The 8568-nt window shown below is 44.2% G+C and overlaps 1 pseudogene; it reads right to left on the bottom strand.

Moving 5' to 3' along the window:
* Positions 1-5084: 5084 nt before the first annotated feature.
* LOC138775863 (cytokine-inducible SH2-containing protein-like) lies at positions 5085-7677 on the bottom strand (annotated as a pseudogene).
* Positions 7678-8568: the final 891 nt, after the last annotated feature.

Here is an 8568-nt window from a genome sequence, read left to right on the forward strand (position 1 = left end):
TGTGGAACTTGTTTCTGCTGCTCCGACCTGCAGTGTTTACAGTGACAAATACCTGGCATAACACACACCATTCATCTGTAGCCATGAGCTGAAGGTAGAGAAGAGACACATTTCAGGGTAATGGTGGGGCCAGCAGGAAATAAAAGCTTCATCCTTTTTATTAAGGGATTTAAGAATATGATGTTTTTTTTCTGTTAGTAAAAAGCTGAATGGTAACCAGTATGGCTGTCGTCACAGCTCAAACAAAGGTCAAACAACTTGTCCCAGACTTCTGATTGGCAGATCTGTTTAACCATGCAGTGATCTGGAAGAGGGGGATATCTCCAGGAAGCAACAAAACATAAACATTTTTAACCTTTTGCATGCCAAAGTTTAGCACATCACTTCTTTTTATTTCCCATGTTACAACGTAGAGCTTTATGGTGAAAAACATTGGTGTCCCTGGCGCGTTTTAAGTTCTTGGGGCTAGAAGTTGTCGGAATACAACTGGGCCATAATGGGATGATACGTGTCAGCGACCAGGGAACCACTGACGTATAATTTGGATACAAATGTTTTTAACCGTATGAAATAAAGCATTAGCATTTTAACTGATTGGACAACTGGGTCACTCCTCCCTCTGGCACCGTTGTTGGTGCGATGGTGATTGCCACGTGGGGCTGCGCCATTTTTTATTTAGGGACCCACACCAATCAGGAACCTTGAAGCAGTGTGTGGGCTCATGCACTTTAATCAAAATGTAACTACCTCCTGATGTTAGTATATATAGTGCTGAGAGGCAAAAGGATAAGTATATGGATGTGCTGCCATGTCTGTTTTTTTTCCAGTGAGTATCATAGGGCAACAACATTGATCAACCAAACTCAGGCTTTTAGAAGGGCTCCTTGTTTGTACGTCATTGGGAAGAAGCGGTAGGAATCTGAATTCACTGTTTATAAGCCATCTCAGGCTCACATGACTGTAGAGCAGGGGGAATACAAGTATATTGCTCCCTGCTATCAGCCGTTTCAGGCAGGGGAGAGGCTGGCTATAGTGTTAATAGGATGAGTAACTGGACGTGTATAAAGACTGTCCCCATTAGCACTACAGATCTCCAGTGCTGAATGATATAAGCCATTTCTCTTATAATGCTTCTAAATATAGCATGGTTTTTCAGGTGTGACCCCCTTTAAATGCAGGCTAGGCCAGGAGAGCACTGTTATGTTACAGATCATCTAAGCCAGACATGTCAAACTCTGGCCATTATTATTATTATTATTTTTTTTGGTGCCATTATTTTTGGCCCGCCAGGCTATTTCCCTGTTTTAATAAATCTGTCCCGCCGACATTGCAGATTATAATATGGGAGGTCCGAACGGCCGCTCAGACCTCCCATATTATAATTTTGTAGGCCACAGGCAGTTTTTGGCCTGTGGCCTAGCAGTATGCGATCTGCGTCCAGACGCCAGAAACGTGGTGACGTCGCCAGGCGCCTCCCGCGAGCTCTGGGGCTGCAGGAAGGGTGAATCTATGGGGGAGGGCTGGCTGTTGTATAAAAGACTTGGGGAGGGCTGGCTTCTATATAACATAATGTGAGGGAGGGCTGGCTACAATATTACATACTGTGGGGAGGGCTGGCTACTGCATAAGACTTGGGGAGGGCTGGCTACCATATCACATACTGTGGGGGAGTGCTGGCTACTATATAAGAGACTTGGGGAGGGCTGGCTACCATATCACATACTGTGGGGGAGTGCTGACTACTATATAAGAGACTTGGGGAGGTCTGGCTACCATATCACATACTGTGGGGGAGTGCTGGCTACTGTATAAGGGATTTGGGGAGGGCTGGCTACTATACCACATACTGTGGGGGAGGGCTGACTACTGTAAAAATGACTTGGGGAGGGCTTGCTTCTATATAACATACTATGTGGGAGGCTGGCTACTGTAAAAATGACTTTGGGAGGGCTGGCTTCTATATAATATACTATGGGCTACTATATAAGAGACTTGGGGAGGGCTGGCTTCTATATAACATACTATAGGGGAGGGCTGGCCACTGTAAAAATGATTTGGGGAGGGCTGGCTTCTATATAACATACTAAGGGGGAGGGCTGGCTACTATATAAGACACTATTGGGGGCTGGCTACTATATGGGGCACCAGTAGCAGGGCTGGCTATATGGGACATTTGGGGGTTGACTATTATATGGGTCAACATTGGGAGGGCTGGCTACTATATGGCTACTATGAGGGGCACCAAAAGTAGGGCTAGCTACTATGTGGGGCAATATTGGGAGGGCTGATTACTATATGGGACACTATTGGAGGGTTGGCTACTGCATAGGGCACAGTTATGGGATTACCTACTGCTTGGTGGAAATAATGGGTAACCGTTGGGGTTTAACTATATCATAGAAATTTATCTTATCATTTACCATAGTGCACCGCGCAGGGAAACAGACACCTATGACAGTGCCAGGAATGCCGCACGCAAATCTGAAAGTGCCAGGAGTGCCAAATGCCCTCTTTAAGAAATATCAAGGTTGGCCCGCGACTTTGTCTAATTTTTTAATTTTGGCCCACTGTATATTTGAGTTTGACACCCCTGAAATAAGCCCTCTTCTGTTCTGACAACAATAGTAATAGTGGTCACAGATAGTTGGGATTATATGGCACTTCTGATTTTGTAGGGGACCATTAGCAAGGGGTGTATGTCAGGGTTAAATGTAAGCAGTTATGTGCGTATTTTCTATGCGGGCGTATAGAGCAGAGCAGCTGCCTGGCTCCCGTCACTCTCCCTCCTCGCTCTGAGTCTGCTCAGTTTCTCAGAAAGACACGGTAGAGCGTTTCCTGGTAAAGTCTGTGTTCAGCGGAGGACGTGGGAGGGGGGGTTAAGTCTCAGAAATATTTGTGTGTCTGTAAAGTGTAACCCTGCCTGGGGCTGAATGTGGAGAACACAGATTTACCGGAGGAAGAATTGGCAGCGGAGTGTGTGGAAGAATACAGGATTACCTGAGGGACAGACGGCGAGAATGGTACGACGTGAGCAAGCAGAGGAGACGTACCGTAGGATAGGAAGGATCAGTGCGTCCTTTTGATAACTCCACGTCACCTCTAACAATATCTCCCTAAAATCCAAAATGTCCCCAGATTATATCAGTCCTGAAGTCGTCTTTTGTCAAGGTGTTACAAATTCTGTTCAGTCAATTCTTACCTGCGTGTTTTTCCAGGAAGTCTGGGTGGCAACCCATATGGCTGTCATCACCGTCCTGGCTGAGGCATTATCACAGTCTTGAATGAGATAATCTGCCTAGTTATGTATATAATGTTAAATGCCAAGGTGGATATTCTATTCAGGAGTTTAAGAAAACTATGTAATGTCACTGAATTCATGTCCCTGCTGTGGATGAGTGGATAGGCAGTCTAGCTAGGGAAAACATGAAAACAAACATTTCCCCAAATAAATCACTAGTTTGATTTACTAAAATGGTGGAAGCTTGATCTGGAAAATGGTGATCCCACATAGGTGAAAGGTTAAATAGACAATAATGTATCAGTTTCAGGAAACTGTGACTGCTGTACAATGTTGACACTATATTGCCTTCTCTTCAGATCAGTTAACCCTTGGTACTGCACAGGCATGCATTTGTCATTCTTACACTGACATCCTTTTATCGTGTGGATTTCATGTTTACACTTACATTTTACACACTCAAGCATTTTCATTGACACCCCCAAAGCGAGATGCGTTTTATGCATTCTAGGATAATTCCTTCAATGTCCTTATGATATGTTGGTGGAAAATAACATGGAAAATCCCAGGAATTCTCTAGTTTGCTCTAGTGCTCAGGAGTAGATTGGTGAAGTAACTTATAAAATGTGTAGAGGAGTTCACCGGCACTACTTCTTTGATATGGCGTAGGAGAGCAGTTTGAGCGTGCTAGGGGCTATAGCCGATACACATAGGGGGTGCTCCTTCCAATGCACGTGTATATAACGATGTATACTTGTATGTAGAAAGAAAGATAAGGGCACTCACCCGTCTGCAGTGTATAACTTCAGGCTTTATTTCATGGTGCGATTAAAACATCCGATAACGCACGTCGGGGCAGACGCCAAACCAAATACAGCTATGTCTAGATGGCCATTTCGCGCTCATGTGCGCTTCCTCCGAGTGCATTATCTGATGTTTTAATCGCACCATGAAATAAAGCCTGAAGTTATACACTGCAAATGGGTGAGTGCCCTTATCTTTCTTTCTACATACAAGTATACATTGGTGAAGTAACAGCCATACGATGGGAGCTGTGGTTATGGTAACAAGGACCTATCCTCTGCAAAGTAAAACACAATAATGTATGGCCTTCATATGAAGGAGCATTGCCCCTCTAAATCTCCTGTAATTATAAACCACCCTCTAAATAATTACCAACTCTGTATATCAGTTTCTGGGCATGTTTTACAACCAGTATGGCAGCCCATTACAGCTGCCCTGAGGATTCGTAAATCGTCACTTTCAGTCTTTAGGAAAGCGGAATATCTGTCCTTGTAACTGCAGACATATTGGCTTTTACTCAACTTTTCTCAAAGCCAGACACAACTATTACAAGTTATAGCTAAATAAAGTTAAATATAACAACATGGTGGAAAAGGGAAAAACCTTTAGATATTTAGGGGGATGAAAAACAACAGGACGACCACATTAGTAAGAAATCCTATTATTGTCATCTCCAGCAGCGTGATGAAAGGAATCCTCCTGCGTCATCACAACGTAACCACTAAGGTGCAGTTGTAGCAGCCTTATCAGAGCGCAGCAGAAGCTTAGTGTCTACAGACGTCCACAGTGGTCCGACCCCTGACAACGACCAGTCAGCGACTACGCCCAGGGAACAAGTCCAGACAATAGTCGGGTTCTTCTTGGTCTCTTTGGGTTGGGTAGTTACAGTGTATCTTGTGATGCAGGGTATAATCCACATCTGATGCCAGTTCCATCAGCACACAATGAGGGAAAATGAACCCCTGCAGTGACTCCTGGAGGAATCATCCACTGTTAAAAAGCAACAAAGTATAACCCCCCCAGAAAAAAACAGCTGGTTTTGGGGATATTATAATAAATATGGTGATTATATACAGTATTGGACGTATGGCATCCTCGACGGGAAGTATGTGTAAAGTATTGACAAGTCCTGCCCTGAAAAAAATCAGAGTTTAAATGGGTATCGCTGCAAGTACTCTATCATTCTCTGGGTAGGGGCAGTTCTGTGAGGTCTGACCCTGGCGTCACGCTGCGGTTTATCTGTAGCCGGCAAAGGTGCTGCAGACTTGGGCTTTCTCCACTTCGATAAAGGGGTCGTAGGAGTTTGAGGTGCACAGCAGCTGGCTCTTTAAGGGAAGTGGGTGCCACAGGAGACTGGGTGGCAGGGTCCTTAGAACTCTCGGAATTACAGGATGAGACATAATATTGAACCAGGCTGACAACATCAGGAAGGAGAGGATGCGAGGCTTAGACAGCCAGTTAGAATCCAAGCGGAAGAGACTGTCCGAGTACTCAATGCGGACATTTGTGGGTCCTCTGTTCGTACGAACGGATAAAGTAAAGAGGTAACTGGGGTGAGTGCTATCCCGCACCAGGAAGACACCTTCTTCCATTTTCTGGAGTCTCTGTTTGGCCTCTGTTGCAGTAATAGGCCCCCAGTACCAACCTAAAAGGGAAGAAAGAGCCACAATGTCAAAATTATTATTCCAAAAATGACTTCATATGTTAAGTTCCAGAAACAGAAAAATCTCATGTCTGGCTGTTTAAAATTCTATTTGCAATTCTGTTAGTTATACTTTGTTCTAGGAGAGCTCAGCTTTCCCAGACTCCTGAACAGTAGATGTATCTAGTTATACAGTGATGCATCTGGGGTTCCAGCCAGTGTGATAATCCTGGCAGAAGCAGATACTACTACGAAGCGTCTGAAAAGTATTTGCAACAGCTTTACAGACGACTGTCATAACTTTACCCAAATTTTCAAAAATGTAACATTAGTGATTCCTAACAGGTTTTGTTAAAAGCAAAAATCTTAGGTTTTTCCACAGAAGCAAACAGAAATGTTAAGAATTTTCATAAATTTTCTGAGAGATTTCTATTTAAAAAAAAATCCAGGATTTTAGGGGTTAAACCAGGATATAAATTGCAGCGCAAACTTTGTTGTGTTCTATCTGATGCCATTAATATGACGGCTGTGGCCCCTGAACATTGAGCTCCCATCACCTCTAAACATATTTGTAAACGTGGCTGCTCACTTCTGTGAATATAAAGAAAAATCGGAGATTATCTGACCGTTACTATCGTGAATGAGACAGCAAATATTGAAGTGGAAATAATGTTAAAAACTTAATGATTTGTCTATTATTTTTTCGCTTTTTTATTTGTATTTTTTGTGCGTCATAACAAATAGTGTCAGACCTCTCCCTTTGCGTCATGGCATTTCTGATGAGTAGTCTGACCCACTGCTAGCTCATACAAGTCATCAATCTGATTGTGAATATTTTGCTACAAATGTTTCACAGTTCTGTTTATTTTGAAATTGTCACTCTAACACTTAAAGTTTCATCATCCTAAACAGTAGTATTAGGTCCCCCAACCCCTTTTTTTTGGGGGGGGGTTCCTGAAGGGTCATAGTCTGATGATTTTTCTAGCCTCTGCCAGTCTAACGTGCCAATGAATGTTCATCATCATGTGATTAACCAGTACACCCTAAATGTATACAACATCAGGGGCCAGATGTCGCATATTCCAACGTTATACGTGTTCTTATGACAACTAGCAAACAGTAGCAGATTGTCAGTAATTTTTAAAAGTACGTCACAATATAGATATAGGAAAAAGTCTACTATAGCCTAAAGGGAAAACTCTATCTGTGTGAACATGTCATCTCTTTAAATACATATAACGAGACATAGCAATATAAAGTTTCACTTTGTCTTCAGTCTTACCAGATTCTCGGAGATAGCAGAAAGTCTTGGCGATGCAGAGCAGATCTTCTTCTGGTCTCTAACGTTGTTCTGGGGAGGTGGTGGAGGCAGCTGGGGCTCTACCGTCCTTGGGGGCACCTCAGGCGCAGTCTGTGTGTGCCCTGGACAGGCTGGAGGGTTCAGGGGGTGCATGACTTGGTCGGCTGCAAAGCCGGGACCCCCACACAAGATGAAGGTCGACAAACCCTCTGCTCTGCCAACAGGCTCTGTGGACTGGAATGGTGAGAGATGTTATACTCACGCAGATCTAGAGGACTTTAGTGCACCAGAGGAAATACTTTCCTGCGCTAAAGAAAAACACATGACGTACTGTGTCCTTCAGCGGAGCACCATAATAACCAGAGACACGTCATGTGCTGTTCTCAGCGCTACAGAATAGGTCAGAATAATAAATGATAGATAATAAAAAAAAAATAGTCGTCTTACCCTCTTACACAAAGAATCATATCCGTCCAGGATGAGCGAAAAGGCATCGATGTCCCACCACGGTGAAGGCTTAGTACCAGGGAAAGGGAGAAAGTCTGAAAATCCAAGCTTTGTACGTTAATTGTCTTATGATAGGTATAGTGATCAGTGACGGCGCACACAGTATCCTCTCTGAGCAGCTTGCTGCTATCTGACCCTGTGCCGTCGCTGTACTGCATCTATATATAGTTGCATTGGGTGTGTGTGTGTGTTGTCCCAGTGTAAACAGCAGAACTCAGCTAATATATTTCCAAGAACTTTCCAGAAATATGGCTGAACTATGTAAATCCACCAATGGCTGGGGGCTGGAGGAGGAGTGGCCACTTCCCTACTGCCAACCCTGGGAGGGACTCTGCCTGCTGTCCTCAGACGCTGGGGTGATAGGAAGTGCTGCAGAGTAGGCAGCTAGCTGGTCTTCCTGCAACAGGGCTCAGCTGTCATGGAGAAAGGACAATGCGGCAGCGAACGGGTTAAACTGGCTTCTGCTGGCACTAGAAGGGTTAATTCTACTTTCCTCCCCCCCCCCCCCCCCTCATTTCCAGGGATTTGGTTTGATTCCAGAAATTCCGCTGGACATTTAGCATTTGCTGCTTTCCTGCAGCCATTACGTGGTTACATAGGCATGTCAGGCTATATTTAGCTGAAAAAGCAGCGGAAGTGGCTTCACATCTCATTCCCGGAGCCTTGGGGTGTTGAGAGCCTTACAGCTCAATACAGAGCAGCCTCTTGTGGCTGAAGCTGAACGCATCAGATGTGGAGATACAGGAAGCACCTGAGAGCTGGTGTAGATGGTGCCCTGTCACCCACTGCTTGACCAGTAATGATGTCAGGTGTCCTGTTGATATTGTCCTCTTGTTTGTAGGGTCTGTTTCTCATAGGAATGAAGTATCCATTTGTCAGTGGGCACCAGTGTGTCTTAGGGTCCTATTAGATAAAGCGATTTTTAATGTTAAACGATCCCAAACAAGATTGTTTATTGTAAACCTGAAATCGTTCACCGTATTATACAGAGCGATAGTTGCTACTACGATCGTCTGCTCCATTTCACCCCAGCAAAAGAAGGAACAATTTGGAATTACACTGAATGATTTGGGAACG

The sequence above is a fragment of the Dendropsophus ebraccatus genome, unplaced genomic scaffold (genome assembly GCF_027789765.1).
Source record: "Dendropsophus ebraccatus isolate aDenEbr1 unplaced genomic scaffold, aDenEbr1.pat pat_scaffold_2257_ctg1, whole genome shotgun sequence".
Lineage (NCBI taxonomy): Eukaryota > Metazoa > Chordata > Amphibia > Anura > Hylidae > Dendropsophus > Dendropsophus ebraccatus.